The following is a 23,847-nucleotide window of genomic DNA, read 5'->3' on the forward strand; positions in this document are numbered from 1 at the left end:
TGAAACCTCTGATCACACAGTTAATTGGATGCACTTCCTCTCATGAAGTATGGTGCACACTTGAGAACCTATATGCCTCCAAGTCTTGATCTTGTATCACCCAACGCAGGAATGAGTTGCTCGTTCTCAAGAAAGTTCCACCAACATGTGGAATTATCTACAGAATGTCAAGAACATTTCGAACAATCTTAGAGTAATGGGCTGTCCTCTATCTGTATTGGAACTCACTACACCCTCAATGTTCTCGGAGCAGAATATGATCCTCTCGTTACCTCCATTCAAACTCGGTTAGAGGATATCTCATTTGATGATTTGCAATCTCTTCTTCTCAGCCAAGTGTGCCCCTTCCATCTGCAAACTTTGTCAGTAAGAACTTACCTCATTAAAAAATCGACAACATGACAAAGAGACAAAGCCTACAACTGGAATTAAGGTTCAAAAAATCGTTATGTATTGACCGATACGTATCATATTGGGAGCACCCCAATACACTCCTACAGAGGGTGTATCGGGGTTTTAACCGGTTCAGGGGGTGGAGGAACCTTAAACTGCCCCACTGAATCGGATTTGAAAAAAAAAGTAAGAAAAAAAAATACCTATACTGTCCGATACACCTTTACCGATGTATCGATATTTAGAACCTTGGTTGGAACCACCAAATCCAAGTACGCAAACAACCCTTGTCAGATCTATAGAGGTAGAAACCACTCAGCCTTTCGGTGTAGAAACTGATATAACAAGGATTTCAAACCAAAACCTTGTAAGTCTAAATGCTTATCCTCACCAGCTGCATACAATGCCTTCACTAATGGGTCCGGTCTAGCTGCAAATGATAGTTAGTATCCCGATGCAGGGGCAACCAATCTCCTCACAGCAGATCTCAACAAGCTTCAGATTCATTAGGATTATACTGGGCCTGATGAAGTAACAGTAGGTAATGGAGCACGTTTGTCTATTTCTAAGCTTGGTTCTTTTGTGATTCATACAACTTCTTGTGCTCTGCACTTACGAGATATTCTTCATGTTCCCCACATTCAAAAGAATCTGTTTATCTATAGTTCAGTTTGCTTGTGATAATGATGTATACTTTGAATTTCATCCTCATGGATGTCTTGTTAAGGATTGACACATGAGGAAAATATTATTCCACGGGACGAGTAAAGATCAAACCCCACTCGATGGTTGGCATTCCAGACTTGGTCATGCATCTATTCCAGTAGTCAAACAAGTAGTTGCACAACATCGTCTACTTATTTCATTAGATCGGTCTTCTTTCTGCACCTCTTGCCCACTTGGCAAGTATCATCTTCATTTGCCGAAGTCTAGTTCTTCTTTTTCTTCTCAACTTGAATTAGTTGTATCGGATCTCTGGGACCCTGCCCCATTGATTCAGTTAATGGATTCAAATATTATATTTCCTTTATGGATTGCCTCAGTTGATTTGTATGGATCTTCCCATTATTTCAGAAATCTGATGCTTTATCTGTCTTCATCAAAAAATTACTTGAGTCTCTATCAATAGGTTCTAATCGGATGACGGGGGAGAATTTCACAAATTTATTGATTATCTGGCTAAACATGGTATCATCCATCGTTTTTCTTGTCCTGGAATTCCTGCACAAAATGGCAAAGCAAAGAGAAAACACTGTCTAGGGATGGCAATTTCCCCATCCCCAATATGGATTTGACTTCTGGGTCAGGGAATGAAGATTGTTCTGGCGGGGTGGAGACAGGATGGGGATTAATAGGAATCCCCGATTGGAGTCAAGGTCAGGGATGGGGATTGAGGTCCCCGCCTATATAAACATATTTAAAATATTATTTATAATGAGTAAAATTATTTTTAAAAAAATATTGTTATCTAAAAAAAATTTCAAGGATTTGAGTCCCCATGGGGAACCCATCCCCGTTGGGTATTGGGGATAGAGGACAAATTTTATCCCCAGTGGAGATCGGAGACGGGGATGAGGGTTAATTTTAGAATTGGAGGCGGGGATGGATAATATGATCTCTGCCCAAAACCCATCTCGTTGCCATTCCTAACACCGTCATACTGTAGAGACGAGTCTTACCTTAATGGCTCATGGCTCGGTTCTCAAGATGTACTGGTATAAGGCGTTTGAAACGGTATTGGTTCTCATCAACCGACTTCCCATACCACTATTGCATGGGAGATCTCTGTATGAGTTATTGTTTCACAAGCCCCCGGATTATGCCTTTCTCAAAATGTTTGGATGCCAAAGCTTTCACTGCCTTCGACCTTATCCATCCCAATAGATGGCAGATTGATCAGTGGCTTGTGTATTTTTTGGATACATCTCAGTTCATGTCACCTTTAATGAATCTCATTTCCCCTTCTTGTCAGCCTCCTCTCCTCTAGCTTTGTGAACTCAGTTTCAGACTCCTTTCTTTTCATCTATCGGTTCGGTGATTAGATTGTGCTAGCTCTTCTACATTAACGACATTATTCTCACAAGGTCGGATGCCTCCTTTATATCCCACATTCTCTCTGCCATGATGAGTTCCCACTTTGCTCTTAAGACACTTGGGCAATTGAATTATTTCTTAGGCCTTGAGGCCACTCGCTCCTCGATTGGGTTGTTCCTAGGCTAGAGATCGATGTTATATGGTAGACCTTCGTCAGTCTCTCTCTCTCTCTCTTGATGGGGCCAAACCAATTAAAACCCCTATGGCTACCTCAGTCTCTCTCCCCAAATGGGATGGTGACCCACTGCCTGATCCCACTCCTTATCGCAAAGCAGTTAGCACACTTTAGTATTTACGTATCATCACTCACCCCGACCTGGCTTATGTGGTGAACAAGGCATGTCGGTTCATGTACTCGCCCACCACAGCCAACTAGGGCTTTGTGAAGCGTATTTTGAGGTATGTCAAGGCCACTCTCCACCACGGTCTCTTTATCAAACCATCATCTTCACTTCAGCTCCATGTATTCTCATATTCGGATTGGGCTGGCTTCCTGATGATCGTCAATCACAACGTGGCTATTGTGTGTTCTTGGGCCCCAACATCCTTTCATGGTCGTCCAAGAAACACACTTTTGTATCCTGGTCCAGCACTGAGGCTGAATACCGGAGTTTGGCACTGGCTACATCAGAGGTTATTTGGACCCTCTCTTCTCAAAGAACTCAGAATTCAACCCACATAACCTCCCATTCTATGGTGTGATAATATCGGATTCACCTATCTTTCTGCAAACTCAGTTCTTCACTCGTGCATGAAACACATTGAGATTGATTACCACTTTGTCTGCAAGTAGGTCATGCGTGTGGACCAGCCCACTGACATCTTCACTAAGGCTTTATGTGGCCCTTGGTTCACTTTCTTTGGTCCAAACCTTGTGATCGATTACCATTTCTGTATTATCAAGTTGTATTAATGTGACTTATTTTGTAACAACCCAATAGGGTTTGACTAACCTTGTATATAAACCCAATCAATGAAACTTCTAAAAGTGTGAGTAATTTTAAACTCAAATGGTGTCCATCTAAGTTCAATTCAAGTAATATTTTTTGAGGTTATGTCTAGTTTATCCATTCACAATCTAAGTTGCACTTTAGTGAGAGTGACCAATTTCCTATTCTCTGGATAAATTTGTATTTTTTTTTTGTATCTTAATGCTAATTTTTGTTATTTTTTTGAAACATATTTTTTACTAATTTTTATAATAATAATAATAAAGAACATCCTCTTATAACAATTCTATAAGCCACCTTTGTGTTTAAATACTAACAAAGGCCTCTCCGTCTTTTAAGTTTTAAACTTACCCTTCACTAATTTATTTTGTCACACAACTTTCAAAAAATAATTCTCCTTACTCTTCTTGGACAAAGGTAAAAAGGCTAAAATGAAGTAGAATTAATGCATTACATCAACATTTTTTATTTGGAATGTTGGTGAAAGGAAGGTATTTGCACTTTTTTTCAAAACAATAGGGGAGGTGTTTATTAAGGTCAAAACATTGGGAGTTTCATAGGATTGTTAGAAAACCCAAGGAGGTTTTTATAATTTTTCTTATTTTTAAATGAAATTTAAATTGATTTTAAAATAATTAAACTATTTAAAATTAATATTTTTATTAATTTTTGAAATTAGTAAAATTTGAATTTATTTAAGTATATTAAGTTTTTATTAAATTTAAATTCTTTATGAAATTTAATTAACTATATCAATTTTTATTTTTTAGTGGATCTTAAGTTGGTTTTAAATTAATAACATTTAATTATGAAACTAATAATTGTTTGATAATTTTGTATTAGTTTTATATTAATAAAAGTATTTTTTTTATCAATAATAATTCGAAATCAAAGCTTTCCTATCTAAAATTACGAGTTGGGTCAGTTCGAGCTCGAGTTAAGCCCACCTAATTTTCCTCCCTTTGGACCATTGACCATCAATTAGATGCAAAAACAATTTTCTTTTTTATGTTAGTTTACCTTTTTTAATTCTATTTCTATCATTAATAAAAATAACTGTTGTATATCATACTTATTTTTGTTTGATTTGATGAATACATAATATTAGAGATGCACACAAATGTTTTTTTACAAAATTCCTATGTTTTTAATAATTGTCTCTCTATCATTTTTTTACAATTTTTATTATTTATTTATGATATCATGGGTTGACCCATTTAACCTAAAAGGTTGAACAATTGACCTACCACTTGAAATAGGAAAATGATTTTGTTTTTGTGTCAATTTTAAATCTTGTATTTCATTTCCATCAAATATAGATACTTTTATTTAGCATACTTATTGTTGTTTGAAATGATAAATATATAATATTAGAGATGTGCCCAAACTTTTTCACAAATTTTTTTATAACTCTTGTAATATTTATTTTTATTTTTAAATTTTTATTATTTAACTATGGTAACATTAGTTAACCCATTTGATGCAAATAGTTGAGCTATTTACTTGCCACTCAAACAAAAGGGTGGTTTATTTAATTACTTTTCATGTTGATTTTAAACATAGGTTTTACATTATTAAAAATATTAGATATTGATTTAATATGTAGAATTTACTGGTGAGAAACAAAAATACTTTAAATAAAGTATCTGAGGAGAAAGAATGAGTTATTACCTTAATGAGAGGGAATTTAATAAAGTGAAAAATAATAGTACTTTAAATTACATTTTTTTTCCACACAATTAAAGAGGGACTAAATTCATATATAAGGGTGTTTTAGTCAAAAGAAAATCCAAAAAATCTCATTTATTTAATGTGCCTTAAATATAAGATTTAATGAAATAAAATGGGAGTTAATACTTTAAATATATGATTTAATGATGAAGAATATATTGAATTTAATAAAAGTAGTCGATCAACTTATGTTTTTTTGCCCTCATAACATAAGGAGACCAAGTTCAAAAAATAAGGGTATTTTATTTAAAATATCTAGAATCTAGACCTCATTCACACTTTTAATAGTAGTATAGATATAGATAAGGATCTCCAACCTCTAGGTGCCAAAAGTTTCATCCCTTGTGTAAGTACATGTAATTCATCACCATTAGATTTTCAATAGAAACCATGGATGAGAACCACATAGAGAAACCCTAGACGGGGAGAGTGCTATGGTCAAGCCAGGAAAGACGATAACTAATGTTTAAGGTATCAAAATGACTAAGACACCTTTGTAACATCATGACAATACTTTATAAAGGAAATGTAGGGCTCATACACCTGCGATGAGCACAAAGAGCCATCCAAGACCTTTGATGAGCAATAAGTGGTACCCAAGACCTACGATGAGCATAAAGTGCCATTTGGGACATGCAATGAGCATAAAACGACATCGCAGGTTTGCGACAGGCATAGAACATCATTCGCACCCTGCAATGAGCATAGGACAGTGTCACACGCATGTGATGAAAGGTAGATGAAGCCCAAAGCCAGCAATGAATGTTTAAACACCCATTCACAGTTGACTTACGCTTCTTACAGTCTTAGCAAGCTATGACGAGGTGCCTCAAGGATGACTAATAAGGTACTCAAACACATCAGCTAACCAAAGATCTTATCCCCGAAACGTGGTTGCAGAGAATACATGAAAGGATGTAGCCAACACGTGCTATGTGAGAATCCTCAAGAAAAAGGAAATTTTATTCCTAGCGGGTCTCACTGGACACGTGAAGAAACCCAAATGGTGTTCGCTCGATGACTGATGTGTGAGCCAAGATTCTCTTCCCTAATAGAAAAAACTCTCTTTTGGACTCTTCTCTTTATGGTCAGGATCCCCTTAATAAAAAGGGGAAGATACAAGCAATAGGACATGAGAATTCTCAAAATTCACTAGCCGAAAACCTCCCAGCCTTTCTTTCCCCAAAGAATTAAGCCTATCTATAATCCCGACTTGAGATCAATCCCATATTCGTCTTTCAAGGAGACCATTATCTATTGCCTAACCATCCCACTTACACCTTGAGCCATCATCCATAGTATATTAGAAAGAGAAAAGACTAAATAAGATAGTGGGGGTTATCAAATCGTAGAGCTCAAATGGACCTTCTCCTCTCATTTTTCACACATGTAGTTATCTATTTTTTAAAATAAATTATTAAAAATATAAGAGGTCATAACAAAACCCTTTTATGTCTTAAATTCCTTCAATAAAATCCAACATTACTCCCTCTAATAAAATCATCTTTAAATCTCACTCTCTCTCTTTCTCTTTCTTTCTCTGTCTCCATTCCCAATGGTAAATTTTTGTAACATCTCTCCTCCATTAAACCCCTTCTTTCCTCTTAAATCCCTCTTAACCCTTTTCCACTCTCTTTAACAAAGGAGGTTATATAAAATATAAATTAGATGGATTGGATAAGGTTAAGGGCCACCCCAGGACCAACTCTTGGACTAGCCCTCAAGAGCTTCTCCTATCTCATCTATATGATGATTGTACTGAGACTTAGTACATGCATTGCATGGGTACAAACCTAACCAAAATTCTATTCAACCCCATGCATACTTGTTGTAGGTTGAATGGTAAGGCAACAAAAGAGGGTCTCCCCGAAAGACAGAGAATGACCGGAGAGGTAAGGAAGGGAAAGGGTATTTGTGAAGGCAGAGTAAGGGTGTTGGTAAGAGAGGTAAGGAAGCAAAAGGCTAGGATGCAAGGATTCTCTTGACACTCTTGAGATGATCTTGTGTGGAGGGATTCCAACCTCTTTTATTTATAGAGGAAGGGGTGAGGCTATAAAAGGATATAGGAAAATGACAAGAAGGAACTTTCTTGTCCTAGAAAGGCAGTTGTGATTTGTTAAGCACATAACAGGTAAGCTCCTTAGGGTTTCACCACATGTCCATGAGAATCTCTTACAATTGAGATTTCCTATCCTTAATAATCTCACACGGGCACATTTATAGCTACAATCCCTTTCGGTAGCTCACTCATAATCACATGGAGTGGTGATGCTCCTTTGATGAGTGTGTAACATTGCACATAGAATGCCATAAGTGTTGTTCTAGGTGGCACTCTGTGTTGTTAGGTTAATCTGAGAGCGTTGATGGATGCAACATATGTTTATTGTAACATTGCTGAAGTCTTTTGCATTCACTTGTTCTAAATGATATCTCTGTCTATAAGGAGGTTAGTTAGTACATCGCAAGCATCATCGTAGGTTTTGTGTGGTTTGTTAAGTCATGAGGCTCTATGATCTCAGTTACTAGTAGCACAATTCCACCATTGGCAATGGCGATAGACTTCATCGCAGGTATTATGGTGGTTGCTTTTATGTTACTGTGGTCCTCATCGCAAGTTTTGCGATAGTGAATTACATGTATTACATTTAGCCCCCTGCTTATCGATAGAAGTATTTTGCTACTAAGCATTACTTATTGCCAACCGGATGCCTTCTTAATTTCTCCTTAAAATGGGATTAGTGAACTTGCAAATTTGAAAAGGGTCTAGTAATCTTGCGATTTCTATTCCTAACATTAGCCCCCTTGCTTATTGATAGAAAGATTTTGTCAATAAGCAAGAGTGCCACGAAATGCGTTTAACTAAAGTAAGATACCTTGCTAAGAAATCTTCCTTCTGATTAGGCGTGGTTTTGTTGAGATGATTAAGTTGAACATTGAGTCCCTTCGGTTTTGAAATGGTAGCCGTTGGGGTTTAATTAGCCATTAGACTCAACACACGTGTATTTAGCAATGACTCAAATCATTTAATGCATGGTGGGCGGATATGATTAGCATTTAGGGGTCATTTTGTAAATACAATAAATCGAGAACTCCTTTAGGAACAACCGTGGGGCATATGAGATGCATATGACCGCCACGTGGTCCTTTGGCATGTGTGATGTTCCATTAAAAGGACAAGGTGGGGTGTTTTCTTCAAATTTCTCCTTCAAGAACTACTTTGTTCTTACCATTTCCTTTTAATTTCTTCTCCATTCTGAGCTTTCTCAATCTCAGTTTGTAGCTTTTTAAATTTCTGTATTGCAATGGCGCCAAAGAAAGTTGTTCAGTTTAGAGTCTACCCCTTTGTCCATTTCTCAAAGCTAATTAGGGGTCCAACTTGGGCGGGCCCAGCCCGAGCCCAAACTGGCTCATCCCAAAATTTTACACAGGCTGGGCTCAGGCCCAAGAAGTCGGCCTTTTCTATTTTTCGAGCCGGGCTTGGGCTTAGCCCTTAAGTAGCCCAAACCTAGCCCAATTATATACATTTATACATATATATGTAAATGTTGCATACATATTTACATATATACACACACACATTTGTATATATAACATTTGTATACATATTTACATAATACATAAATATATGTATATATATTTGCATAAATACATTTATATATGTATAATTTTAGAGTGGGTTCATTAACCAACCCGAGCCCAACCCGAGTGCATCAAATTATAGGGTGGGCTGAGCTCGGGTTGGGAAAACTGGGCTTGACCTCGGGCTCAGGCCTTAAGCCCAAATTTTAGGGCCAGGCCTGGGTTGACCATAAACCCGACCCAACCTGCCCGACTTGCACCCCTAAAGCTAATTGATACTAAGCATTTTCGTGCTCAAGTAGAGGAGGGAAAATCCAAGGACAAGGTTTAGGGCTTTTGGCCCTTGGTCCCCATGTCGATGAGAGAATAAATTGATACTAAGCATTTTCGTGCTCAAGTAGAGGAGGGAAAATCCAAGGACAAGGTTTAGGGCTTTTGGCCCCTGGTCCCCATGTCGATGAGAGAGTATAGCAATTTTGACTTAGTTAAGGGGCGAGAGCTACTGTGCTTCTACGAGCTCCCAAAGAAGAAGATCACATTCCAATGCCAAGAATAAAAAATAGAAGATTTCTCAAACTAAGCAGGGTTTATTTTAGAGAACCCTATGTTCTACCGGTTGTTGGATTAAATCGGGCTATTGAGATTGGTTGATTGCTTTATGCATTTGTCAAGGCATGATGGTGTAGAGTATGTGGAGCCATTGTTAGCTCACCAATGCTGCCAAACTCACATTCATCGGGGTGTTTGGCGAATTTGGCATCTCTATAGAAGATGTGGCCATGCTGTTGTCCTACTGATTAGGGGCATTATTATGCCATTTGCATTGCAACACGATGAGTGTGTACTAGCAATGATGTGCGGTGTGTTCAAAAACTTAAGTGACGAGCTTAAGGAATTCAAGGTTGCCACTAATAAGACTTTGACTAGTGGTGGATTCAAGTCGAGCTGAGCTAAATACCTAGCTGTTTGAGCTCGACTCACCAAAACAATGTTAGGCTCTCGATGTAGGCTTGCGAGCTTGATGAGTCGAGCTTCATTAGCAAACGAGCCCTATATATCGGGCTCAAGCTCGGCTCGAAGCTCGGTTTTAAACGATCTGAATCAAGTTTTTCATGAGACAAGCTTGAATAGCTTGTGAAAAGATCAATTCATTTCCGCCCCTAACTTCGGCCCAAGGAAAGATTCTAATGAAAAAATGGCTTTAGTATTGATACAATTGTAAGAACATGGTGGATGTCTCAATAAGGTATGGTGAAGTCAATGTCATTTGGCTGCATTTATTCTATATCTTCTGTCGAGATTTTTGTTTCCCAGCAGCCCCGATTATGGCATTAGGGTTAGGTTGGCACCTAAAGCAACACTAGCTGCTAGCAGGTATAGGCTACCCCTAGCTTCGATGTTCTTAGGGTACTTGTATGACTAGATGGATGAAACAATTCATCAGCTTATGGACCTTGCCTCCATTTGCATGACCTCTTACTTCTTCGCCCCTTTTTTATACATGCATGTCTACGAGCAATTGAGTACCTGTGTGAGATCATGTCCGTTGGAGCCATTAGTGGTACACGTGGCCACCACGAATGACGAAGGGGTGTAGTTGGGATTGGCCATTTGTAAGGGCAAGAGGTGGTTGGACCTCAACCCTAATGTGGGATACTCTAGGAGTCAGGTAGAGGAGCATATTATAGGGTTGGGGTTCTTTATATACCACCCTTATGCTACAACCATAGGCAATGCCTATTCTTTTGTGTTGGAAAGCATGTGGAAGAAGGTGGGAAGCAGTAGTTAGCAGTGACCATGGATGATCTAGATGTTGTGATTGCCAAGTGTGTGTGCTTTGGCTTGACATCATTAGTTTCTTAGATAAGAAGGAGGTTTCCAAATCAAAGGCCTACCGCCCTGATCGATTTCTTCAACAATTCAAGTATATGGTAGGGTTTTCAGTTCTTGCTGGAGGAAGGGGAAGATGTTTTTCACCACTGAACCCTTTCTAGGCTTCCTTTGGATGGGTGGCATCGCAAGGAAGGGTGTCAATCAATGCATTAGGCATTTTTATATTCTTTATTTATAGGTTTCTAGTCCTTCCACGTGGTGGAGCCTCACCTTGGTTGCGCGATGGCACCTCTAGGGGACATTGCAACAATGGAAGAGGGAAGATGGAGTAAAGCAAAAGAGAAGACAGAAAAGGAGCCTGCGAAAAGGAGTCATAAGGGGGTTGTAACGGAAGGGAAAGGGAAGGGAAAACAAAGTTGAAAGTAGAGGATGTGGTTGAAATCAGTGATAATGAGGTCATCAAGAGTGGGGATGGGGTAGTGTTGCCTATAATAACACAGGATAAGGGGATGAGGCCCCTTGCTGAAGGCAACCAAGATATAGAACCTGCGCCAAAGAGATAGAAGGCCTTGGGAGATAGTCTAGAAGGCTAGCCCCCTAGTGTAGAAGGGGCCCTAGCACAGACGAAGTTGAAGGCTAGGTGATCCCTGCGTAAGGCATCATTGAAGCAAACTGTTGATTCGGGTGTTGTGTGTGTGAGGAACGCCTCAAATATGCAATTACACGAGCCAATGAAATGGCTGTAGCTGTGTTGTAACCTATAGTTGGCAAGCGAGTGAAGAAAGCGGTTATGTGATAGACATTGCGTTAAAGACATCCAAGAGAGAGATAATGGATTGAACATGTATTGATAGTTGTCCACATAGTGTTAGATTCGTTCCTTAAGTTGAAAAGGTTTTGGGGACTGATGATGCTATGTGTTTTCAGGAGGTCGAGATGGAGTGTGTAGGGGTAGGGGAGGTGGTGAGCTCAACTTTGTAGAGGATGTGGCAGCGCCAACAACTAGGGAGATTATAGAAGTCTATGGGAACTCGTGGGCCCTCTTTGGCCCGACGACTGTTTTGGTCATGTGGAGGCAACACAATATGACATCACTTTTAGTGGGAGTAGATCCAGTGGAGATGCAAGGGGTGAAGCAACGCGATCAATGCCGAGTATCGAGGTCCCTTTCAAATTATGTGATGAAGTTGATTCGATATGGGTACCACCTAATATCAAACTTCCTGCCAATGTTATGAGTTCTACCTTGAATTCATTAGTTGGATTAATGGTCATGATCGATTCTAAGCCCATCAAAGATCTGAGCTGGTCTGAATTCACAAAGTGGCTCAAGACATGGGATGTGTATGACAAGTTGGGGTTTTAGGTGTGATTAATACGTCACGGAGTGGTTCATATGAAACATTGTTTTTGGAAGGAAGGCTTGATTACTACCCTGCCAACTAGTGTGACCAATGAGTCTGAGTTAAACACGTAGACTGCTGAAGTTAAGGCCTCAATTTCTTCCACTGAAGGGCAAATAGATTTGGTTAATGTGGAGTTTAAGCAACTTTGTGAAAAGCAGGCATGGCTTATGGGTTTCAAAGATAAGAGGAAGCATCTAGAGAAGATAATGGCAATGAGGGCCTTGTGGCATAAGCAATAGTTTTATTGTAAATGTAAATTGACATCTTTTTATATATGTTTTTTCTTAGTTAATCTAAAGATACAAGCTTTTGTTCATATTTCAATTTTGAGGTTGTTTGCAAATGTTCCTTGGTATTATTTCTCTATGATTTTGCCTTGTTAAGTATAGTTGGCGATGAACAATTGCTTGCCTTATTTGAATCAACAATTTAGTTGCTAAGGACTATTGCATGATGCAAATTTACTTGTGTTGGAAAATAGAGAATTCTGTGCTTAAGGGTTTTTGTGCTAAAGTTTGTAAGTAATGAAGAATTGATCTTCAATTGTCTTCTATACTCGGAATACCAATTATTAATAAAATTTTGTTCAAGTGATAAACTAGGTTGCGATGTAAGAATAGTGTTGTTGCATCCTATGTTCATGGAGTATGCAATTTTATGACTCTATGATTGCGTTGATAGAATATCAAGGGGGAGTCATCCAATTAAGTTGTATGTTAATTCACGATGAAGCAATACTTGTGAGAGAAAAATTGAGGTTAGTGAGGTGTTCTTACCATCAAGTCGATCGCGGAGTAGACAATGCTAAAAGTCAATGAGTGCCTTTGCAATCACTTGTATTGAAGTAGATTTTGTGGTTATGATAGTTTCATTAATGTTCTATTCATTATTGTACATGACAAATAGAAAGAAATAGAATGTCAATGCCTTGCATTGGTTACTTAGGGCTTTTGGTTGAGTGCCCAAGACTAGTTACATAGGGCTTTTAGTTGAGTGCCTGAGACTAATTACCCATGGCTTTTATGTAAGCTGTAGTGAGGTGCCTAGGGCTGGTTACCCAAGGCTTATGTGTAAGTTGTGATGCATGGGATTGGTTATCTAGTCAAGGATTGAAATATCGATATGATATGGCCGATACGGGCATATCGTATCGATATTGTTAGTATCTGGTATGGGATATGCTACAACTAGAGATGTATCTTGTAGTCGTGCGTATTGAGTTGATACAATGCGATACGGACCGATATAGAATGATACGCTACCCGTGATTCGCAAATGCACAATCTTCTAAAAAAGAAAAGTTGAAGGATTCAAACTCGTGCCAAAGAGCTAGGGAGAACTTAACATCCGTGCCTATAAGCCACTACGTTATTCCATCTTTTGTGTTTATAAGTAATTGAATATAACTTTTATTTCTTTATTACTTAAATGAAATTCAAATAAATAATACATATTACATTTAACTCCAACTAAAAATTTAAAAAGTAATATTTAAAATCAGTATTTTATAAAATAATAGAAATACATAATATATCCAATCCACATTTATATCAAAATATTATTTGAATCCCAAAAAATTTATAAAAATATAATATTAATAAGAGAATAATTATGTTAATACTTAAAATTTATAAATTTGCACATGATATATATATTAATTTACATTACATAAAATCATATTTATTATTTAGAAAATAAAGAAATTGTTTAAAAAATATTCAAGAATATAATCTTAATTTGAATCTATCAAATCTACTAATCTACATTTATATCAGAAAAAAGATTTTTAATTAGAAAATTATAGGAATAAAAATATAGTAATGGAATAATCATTTTAAAAGTAAAAAATTATGAATTTGCATATGATATGTATCTTAGAAATTTTAATAGATTTGATATATTTTAAGTTGAGATTATACATTTTATAAATTATTAATGGATATTTTAATTTACATAGAGAATTTAATATTTGATTGACCTCTTTGTTAATGTAAAAAAGTAAAATCGAAAATAATTGATATAATAATTAAAATATAATAGGAAAATATGTTTTGCATTTTGGACTCTTGATTGATACATTATCAATAAAATTGTATGGTATCTATGCATCATATTATATTAATTGTAATATATTTTTTCATATACACTAAAATATACATTTTCTATGTATTTATACAATATTTATGATTATTTGACCTTAAATTTAATATTATTAATGTATTATGAAATTTTTATGTATTACCCTAGCATATCCATATTTTTCGCCTGTATCCATGCGTTTCCAAAGTGTATTCATATCCATATCCGTATCCAAATTGTTCAATACAATACTCGATACCGATACTTTAATCCTTGTACCTAGTGCTTATATGTAATCTATAGAGTGCCTGGGATTGGTTACCTAGGGATTTGTATGAATTGCAATAAAGTGCTTAAGACTGGTTACCCAAGGCTTACAAGTAAGATGTAGTATGCCTGGGACTGGTTACCCTTACAAGTAAGATGTAGTATGCCTGGGACTGGTTACCTAGGGCTTTTGTATTGTGAGTTGTACTAAAGTGTCTAGGATTGGTTATCTAGGACTTTGTACAAATTGTATTGCTTGGGACTGGTTACCCAGGAATTTGTAAGTTGTATTAATGTGCTTGGGATTGGTTACTTAGGGCTTTTGTATGAATTGAAGTGCCTAAGACTGGTTACCCAAAGCTTTTATATAAGATGTGTTGATGTGCTTGTGACTAGTTCCCAGGTTTTATCATCCGAGGTTGGTTACTCGGAGAAAGTAAGGGGTGCCCAAGCCTGTAAAAGTAAACTAATGTGATGTCACCACTATCTACGATACTATATTTATTTGTATGATTAGTGTGCTTGTACTTCAAACAAATAATGTGATTTTAAACTGTATTTGATATACCTAGCATGCTGTGAGTAAGAATGGTATGCAATTCCAGGAGTGGGAATAGTCAAATACAAAAGTTAATTCATCCATGGAAGAAGATCATGTAAAAAAAGGCCAAAGAATTTTATTCATATCATGAGAGTGAATACATTTCTTAAAGTATCAAAGATGTTATAGAAGCAACATTACATCACAAAATAGAAAGAGTATTACATAAACAGAGGAAGAATTCTTTTATTCACTATACATCTTTAACCAATGGCTATTCATTTGTTTCATCTTGCTCATTAGTCTTGGGATATCATAGGACATAGTAACCAGTTGGATGGTTTTGTTTGATTATATAGAGAACTACCCAACTAGGTGCAAATTTCCCTATAGACTTTCCTTGTCACACATGAGGTGTTGTTTTTAGTACATTGTTGCCTTCTTTGAAGACCCATGGTTCAACCATCTTGTTGAACTTTGAGGTCATGATTTTCTTGTATTTGACTTGTCTCTAGAGACACTTCTCTTGAACATCATCAACGTTTTCTAGTCTATCATAGGTGAACTGTTCTGTGCCCTTTGTGCTAAACCTCTTCCCCATCGCATAGTCTACTCTAGTAGATACTTTTTGTATTTTAACAGGTAAGATGGCCTTTTGGCCATAGACAAGGGAATAAGGTGTGGTCTGTACCCTTCCTGATGGATGTTCTATAAGTCCAGAGTGTTGTGGAGAATTTATTACCCCAATCCTTTTCCTTTTGGCTTTTAGACACAATTTTACTCAACATCTTTAGTAATGTCTTGTTTGTAGCCTTAGCCTGCCTATTGTCCTAGAGGTAATATGTTGCAGAAGTGCCCAATCACACCCTGTATTACCCTAATAGGTCCCTAACCTCCTGATTTTTAATGGAAAGGACACTTTTTGTGAGGATTCTCATTAGGACACTGAAGTGGTAAATGATGTGCTACCTTAGGAAGTTTGTGATGTTAGTTGCAACCACATTTTTTAAAGAGATGGCTTCAGCTCAATTTGTGAAATAGTTTGTGGCCACTATTATGAAACAATATCCCTTAGAGAAGACCTACCCCTAGGTATGGAAAAGCTAGGGTGCGATGATGGGGTGTAGTTCATTGGTAGGCTAGTGTATTCTTTGCCCATGTATTTGGCATGCATAACACTTCTTGGCATGCTTCATTGTGTCATCTAGAATGGTGGGCTAATAGAAGCCAAGGTGAAGGATATGATTATATAGGGCCATGTGTCATTAGTGTGTTTCCAGTTCGAAGCCATGAGCTACTTCCAGTATCTATTCTATTTCATCCCCTACGAGGCACCTTAGGGGTTGACCCAAGTAATACTTGTGATGTAACAATCCGTCTTATAAGTAGAATCTTTTAATCCAGGAGAGTAACCTTTTTTTCAATATTATGTCTATGGATAGGGTGCCATCTATCAGGTATGCGATGTAGGTATCCCTCTAATTTGTTGTGTCTACTTCTAGGCACTTGAATATCCTGACTTGGGTATACACTTGTTACAGTCATTTTGTAGCTTCATTGCATTGAACTTCATCTCAGGCCAATAGTATCCTAACCACTACAATCTCGTATATAATGTCACAATGATATTTTTGCAGCATGCTTGATGGGTTTTTCTTAGTACTATTTTTCTTTCATTAGGTTTGAGGCAACGGGCTCACACTCCATTAGCATCTTGTGGTATAGTACCCCATGTACCAACCGATATCGCAAGAGTATCTTGTTGTCTTGGGTTGGAAAAGTGGGGTTTTGGAGTTTTTGGGTGATGGGTAATCGCCAATCACCTTCTCCAATTTTGTCTTGTGTTTCCACCCAATGGGTTATCTTGTCTATAAAGGGTTAGCCTTGTATTCTGACATAAATAGTGGTGGAACCTTCACTAGTCTGAAATTTTGATCCTAATGTGGCAAGCACACTAGCATACCAATTCTTATCTCTATTACGATGGTGGTAGGTAATGGTTAGGTCTCCGGTGAGATTTTGGATTAGGGTTCTGTAGGGTAGAATTGAAAGTTCTTTTAATATGGTGGTTCTTTGCATTTGCTCAATTACCATCTGTGAGTTACCCATAACCCAAATTTTCTTCACTCCTAGATCCCTTTCTATGGTTAGCCCTTCGTACTCTATAATGTTATGAGAATAGGTAACTATAACTTGAAAGAATAGGCCATGGTGCCTCTGGAGGGGGATATCAAGGTTACTCCTGCCCCTACAGAGGACTTCGTACAATTTCCATGAAATTCTAGCTCTCATTTACATCATCTACTATTGCAATGAAGGGTTTTTCTCCTAGGATATCTTCAAAAGTCTCAAGAGGGTCTTCTGTAGGAAGGGTTACTAGGAGGTCGGCAACGGCCTAACACTTGATTGCCTTGGGCTGGGTGTATTCTATGTTGTACTCACTTAGTTGCATCATCCACTTGACCAGTCTTCTTGAAAGAAGTGGCATGTTTACAAAGTATCTGATGGGATTGCTTTTGGTTGAGGATGATTTTCTGGCCAATAATGTAATGGTTGAATTTTTGTACAACAAAGACTATGGCTAGGCATAGTTGTTCCATGTCGGAGTAATTCTTCTTGACTGGCTTGAGGTTCCTACTCACATAATAGATTGGGCATTCCTGCCCTTCCTCATTATCTTGTGTGATGAAACAACCTATGACTTCCTAGTTCGATGCAATGTTTAGCCTGAACTCTTTGTTGCTTTATGGAGGGGACATGGTCAGTGCTTTGTCTAGGGCATTTTTTATCTACTCAAAGGCTTTCTTATGGTCGATACTTCACTGGAACTGACTGGCATTTCTGGTGAGTTTGAGTAGAGGTGAGGCTGTTGGTGCAAGCCCTGAGATGAACCTCCTTAGATAGGATACCTTTCCTAGGAAGGTTTTAAGTTGAGACTCATTTTCAGGGGGTGGCAGTTCTAGGATGATTCTTACTTTGGTATCATTTAGATGTATTTTGAACTAATTGACATTGTAGCTTAGGTTGTACTATCTACATCACATGAACACCTTTCTCAAAACCTCCGTATGATCAGCTTTCTTTTTTGCCTTGACTACAATGTCATCCACATAACACTTTATCTCCTTGTGCATCAGATTGTGGAAGACACAGGTCATCGCTCTCTAATATATGTGGCCCTAACATTTTTCAGTCCGAATGGCATTATCTAATAGTAAAAATTACTTATAGGGGTTTGAAGGCTATATGTGGTACGTCTACAGGGTCGATCAGGAAAGGATAATAGTTCATTGTCAATCATGACATTTATTAGGATTTCCATGTTGGGTAGTGGGAACTCCTCCTTTGGGAAGGCTTTATTGTGGTCCCTAAAGTTGACACAACACTTAGAAAGTAACAAATTTGGAGGTTAATTTTACTATGATGTGCGATTGCACAATGGGTATATTTATAGGTTAAAGAACTTACTAAGCTGACCATTCTTCTTCTTGATTAGGATGATGTTGGCTAGCCATTGACAAAAAGTGAATGAAATAGGAGGGGGGGGGGGAATATGTGCTTGAAAGAAATATTTGTTCATGAAAACATTCTTGAAAATGATATTTGTAAAAATGGAAAAATGTGAAGAATCCTAAAATGTGAACTTGAAAGGTTAAAATTAATTTTTCATAAGAGGGAGTACAAATTCAAGGGAAGCATAATATTCAATTCATTATATTTATAAGCTTGATGATTATTTATGAGTGTGTTATATCATTTTTCATCAATGGTTTATTATCAAAAAGGGGGAGATTGTTGACCATATGTGTTTTGATAATAACAACTCATTGAAGCTATTAATATGATTGGATTTCCATATGTAAAAACACATCTATATTTACTCCAAGTTCAAAGTGCAAAAAAGGTCAAGAAAATAATCCCCATCTTTGGATTGAAGAAAAGTCAAATTCAAATGAAGATTAAGAATTGTGTCATTTAGAAATTTGATGTAATCAGTTGCAAGAAACTAAAACTGAGATGGTTTCAGACCAACCTTGGTTAAACAAACTAGAGACCAATTGTTAGATTAGTTGGATTCTTAGACAAGTTCCTGAATCTTCTTACAACTGATTGGTTGAGTGAATCAACCAAAGGTTAGGAATCAACTTGTTAAGAAATTTGAATTTTGGGAACCCAAGAAGTTGATTACTTGAGATGAGGAATCAACTACATGTGATCGGTTGAGTGAAAAATTCTTAAATAGTCTACTTATTTATAATTTCACTTAAAAGTCGACTTCTTAAGCCAACAAGTCTATTACTTAGTCTATCAATGGAACCTAGCATACTAAATGTCTGACAACTCGATTCTAATGGCTATCTAAGGCTCCAACACCTCTTTCCTCTTTGGGATGGCACGAAATTACTGAAAAATCACCTCTGAACTTCTCCAATAAAGGAAAACTCATGTCTCAATGGATTCAAAGGGTCATATTACTCTTGTTTTGAATCCTTGGTATATAATCTTGGAGAAAAAGGAGAAAGCATCAAATTGAGAAAAAAAATGAAAGAGCTCACAAGAAAAATTAGAGGGAAAAGCAAGAAAATAACAAGATAGATCAATAAAGCTTCATATGAGTTAAAAATAGACTTAAGCATAAATGCATTGAGTAAGAAAAATTGAGATTACATCAAGTTCCAAAAAGACCTATTGAGCCTAAGTTTATATTGTGCTTCTTGCATACTAAGGTAGCTTGTTTGTATTGTTTTGTCAGCCTTGTGTTATATCTTTGTAGTTTCAATAGTGATTATTCTCAGGTGACAAGAGGAATTCTAGTTGAATTGTATTGAAGTGTTTAGTGATTGAACACAATAAAGGTTGGGATAGCACCCATAAGCTTGTAACAAGTCTTGTTGGCACCTATAAATCCAACTAATAATAGATTATGAAATTTTCAAGTGCCTAAGGAGAGGACATTGTCTGGGATAGCTGAACCTCTATAAATCTCCCACATTCTTTGTCTTGCTTCCTCTTGCATTTACTTATTTTTTTTGTTTCATAGCACTTGACAACACTTTGCAACTTAGCATTTATCATACACACTCACATTTTCATACCCATTAAAAACTTTTGCTAAAAATTTTAGATTTTTGATCTTACATAATTTTTATAATAAAATAATTATTTTAATAAGAAAAAAATCATATTCACTTGTGATTTGTGTTTATGTATCTTGGATGGTCGGCTAATTAGATTCCTTGCCCTTATAAATTAGGAAAATTGTCTAAAACTCACCAAGAGTTTTTCAACATTTCTTTTAAACTCACAACTTTTCAAAATGCCTAAAACTCACAATGTCAGCAAGTTTTTATTTTCCAAAACTCACCTTCCATTAGTGCACCATTAATGCTTCTTAACAGAGGTGTTCATGTCAGCATAAATAACAATTTTCATGACCAAATTACCCTTGAATGGTGAGTTAGAGGAAAAATGGTCTTTTCCAGTTTTCAATTTTCTTGTTTTTTTTTTGCATTTTTTATGTTTTGTTATAATTTCTAATGTTTTTTATAATTTCTGTTTTTTTACAATTTTCTATTTTCTACAATCTATAAAATTTTGGTGTTTTTTCTACAATTTTTATTTTCTGATTTTGTTTTTCATTTTCTGTAGTTTCTATAATTTGAAAATAATTTTTTATTTTGTTTGCAAATTCTATATTTTTTTTATATTTTTTGTAATTTCTATGTTTTTATGTATTTTATATTTGAAAAATTTTTGAACTTTTTCCTATTTTTCATGTCTAAATATTAATGTGGTAATATATTAACACCTGATAATTTATTTTGTATATATTTTATATTTTTCTATGAAGGTTAAAATGGTAATATATTAATGCTCGTTAGTTTGTTTTAACGTCAAGTTAGGGACATGGTGAGTTTTAGACATTTCGAAAAGTTGTGGTGAGTTTAAGAGAAATGCTGAAAACTCATGGTGAGTTTTAGACAATTTCCCTATAAATTATAATTAGATATATAATTTTTAATAAAATATTGAAAATTAAAATATTACATAAAAATTTGATATATTTTACATGATGTGATAATAAAGGATATATTTCATATGTACAAATGATTTCTATTTTGGGTAGATTGATAATTAGATCATTTCCCTTAACCTCTTCTTAATAGGCAAGTGGATATTTCTCCAGAAATTGTAACTGAACAATTACCATAAAAATAAAAACTTAATGTTTATAATATGTCAAAATAGAAAATCACTATGACGTGAACCAATGAATTATCATATCCATTGATCCATTAACATTTCGTGTCAAAAATTTATTTTTTTTTGTAATTTTAGAAATAAAAATAAATTTAAAGCAATTATTTTAATAAAACATTACAACCTGTAAACCGAATATAAAATAACCGATAAATTTACAAGGAGTAATCATGTAAACTTTTTATCTTTTGCAATTAATGGTTCAGCATGTAATTAAAATATCGAACATGTAATCAGTGATTATGCGTGTAATTTACCAATATTAATATTAGAGGTCAAGCAAATAATTTATATGAATCAAGTTTTATGTCTTTTGAATATGAACATGAATAATTACACACACGCACACGCACAATTGATGTATTTTTGTTACTAATACTGTGTTTTTACATCTTATTTAAACTTTCATAACATTAACTTTATTTGTATCCACATAAAACCAAAATGGATCCCAATATATTTCTTAAATTTTTTTTCCAATACTTTGAACCTTATTTCAAAGCATGCATATCAGGATATGTATCCATATAAGGGGCAATATCAATATTTTGAACCTTATTCCAGAGCTTAGAGGTGTAAATCGGGCTAGGCCGCTCGTGGCCCGGTACGAAGGCCCATGGGTTGTGCCAGGCCCAACACGAAGGTCTGTGTCATGCTAGGTTGGGGGTTTGAGGTCCATGGGCACAACACGAAAACTCGCAGCCCGCGGGTAGACCTATTCATGGGCCGGGTGGCCCGACGGGCCGACCCGGCCCTCGGACGGGCTTGAACACGCAAATGAGCCCACGGGGCAAAAAGCCCGGCTGCAATAAATTCAAACTAGGCTCGAGATTTTTCAAAATAGCCCAGCTTGAGCTCGGCCCGGCCCGACCTATAGACAATCAAAAACCCTAATATCTAAGTAACCGTTCTCATTCATCTCTTTCCACTTTTCCAGTTAGCCGAACTGCCTAGTGCCAAACCTCTCTTCTCTACACATCCTCCTCACACTCTCAAGCAGCCACAGAACCGGTGAACATTCATCGGCACAACAACTCCGGTAGACTGGTGGTGAGTCCTCTCTCTCTCTCTCTCAGACGCGAACTCAATCACCGGCGGTGAGTTCTTTCTTTTGTTAGGTTGGGCTTTTTATTAGGGCCGGGCTCGAGCTCGGGATCGGGCTCAGGCTCGGGCCTAACAAAATCATGTTTATGAAGAGTAAAAGCCCGGCCCAAGCCTGGCCCGACCTGGCTCATGAACAGGTCTACCCGCGTGTACCGGGCCGAGCGTGGCCCGCCCGGAATATAGCCGTTGCCCCCCCCCCCCCCCCCCCACAAGGGGCCCAATGGCTAGTTTTAGCTTTTTGGTGGGGTTTTATAGAAATACCCCAACAACTATAAATAGCCATATTAGAGGAGTATTTATGTATTTTGCTTATGGGGGGTTGAATAAATAACATAAATGCCTCCCAACAGCAATATAACAACTAGTTTAGGAGGGCTTTTTGGGTAAAGGTATAAATAACTTTACAATGACCAAAATACCCCTTCCAACAACTAAATAACAACTAGTTTTTTTGGTATTTTGGGCAATTGAATTATGTTCAATTCCTATAAATAGCCCTATCATCCACTATTCTCATCACACCAATTCAACAATTCTCTTAATCTCTTCTCTCTCTCTCTCTCTCTCATACTCATACATTCTCAATTCTCTACAATCTGAGTAATTACGATTAGTTAATTGTCTAATTTTACATTCTCCAATTCTCAAGTCTCAATTTTATCGAAGTTTCAACTTTCAACAAGAAGAAGGCTTGCTTAACCAGCTCAAGTATCTCAATTTGGGAGGCTTGGACATTGAAAGGCTTCAACTGTTGGAATCAAGTTGTGATTTTGAATCGATAATTCGGGTAAGTCAAATTAGATTAATTTTTATCTTTTTAGAATTAAAAAAATGGCCGGCTCTTTTGAAAACCGATTCCCCAATAGTACTGATGCGATTGATGATATTCAATCGCATCATGATAGTGTTAGCACTGATGTGATTGATGTCAATGGAAGTGGAACTTTCACCCTTGGTACTAATACTAGGGGAAAAAGGAGGGCCTCTAAGTTGAGTAGCCCTGTTTGGAAAATTTTCAAAGTAGAGGATATTGAGGAGAAGGGGAAAATGGCAATTTGCCAAAATTGTAGGAAGGACTTTATTTATTGTAGCAAGGGTGGTACAGGTCATTTGAGGAGACATCTGCTCACCCATAAGAAGGAAGAAGATGATGGGAGAGAAACAACTCAAACACAATTTGGGAGGGGGGTAGTTTTGGTACTTTTAAATATTCACAAGAATTAGCTAAGTATATTGTACATGTAAAACAACCATTTATATTAGCTGAAGATCCAAAGCTTGAAAAATGGTTGCGTAATTCTGTAAACCCACAATATAAAAAAGTTTCTAGGAATACTATTAGGTCGGATGCTTTAAAAATTTTTTATTCATATAAACAAAATTTAATTTCTTTGTTAGCAAATCTTAATTCTAAAGTTGCAATTACTTCAGATGTTTGGACATCCAAATTTAATGTAAGTTATATTTGCGTTACTGGTCATTTCATTGATGAAAATTGGCTTTTGAATAAAAGAATTTTAAGTTTTACTAGGCTTGAATGGCCACATACTGGCCCAACTATTGTTGCAAGTATTTTAAATACTTTGCATGCTTATGGAATAGAAAATAA

Source organism: Nelumbo nucifera, chromosome 7 (genome assembly GCF_055504915.1).
Source record: "Nelumbo nucifera cultivar China Antique chromosome 7, China Antique-T2T, whole genome shotgun sequence".
NCBI classification, from domain to species: Eukaryota; Viridiplantae; Streptophyta; class Magnoliopsida; order Proteales; family Nelumbonaceae; genus Nelumbo; species Nelumbo nucifera.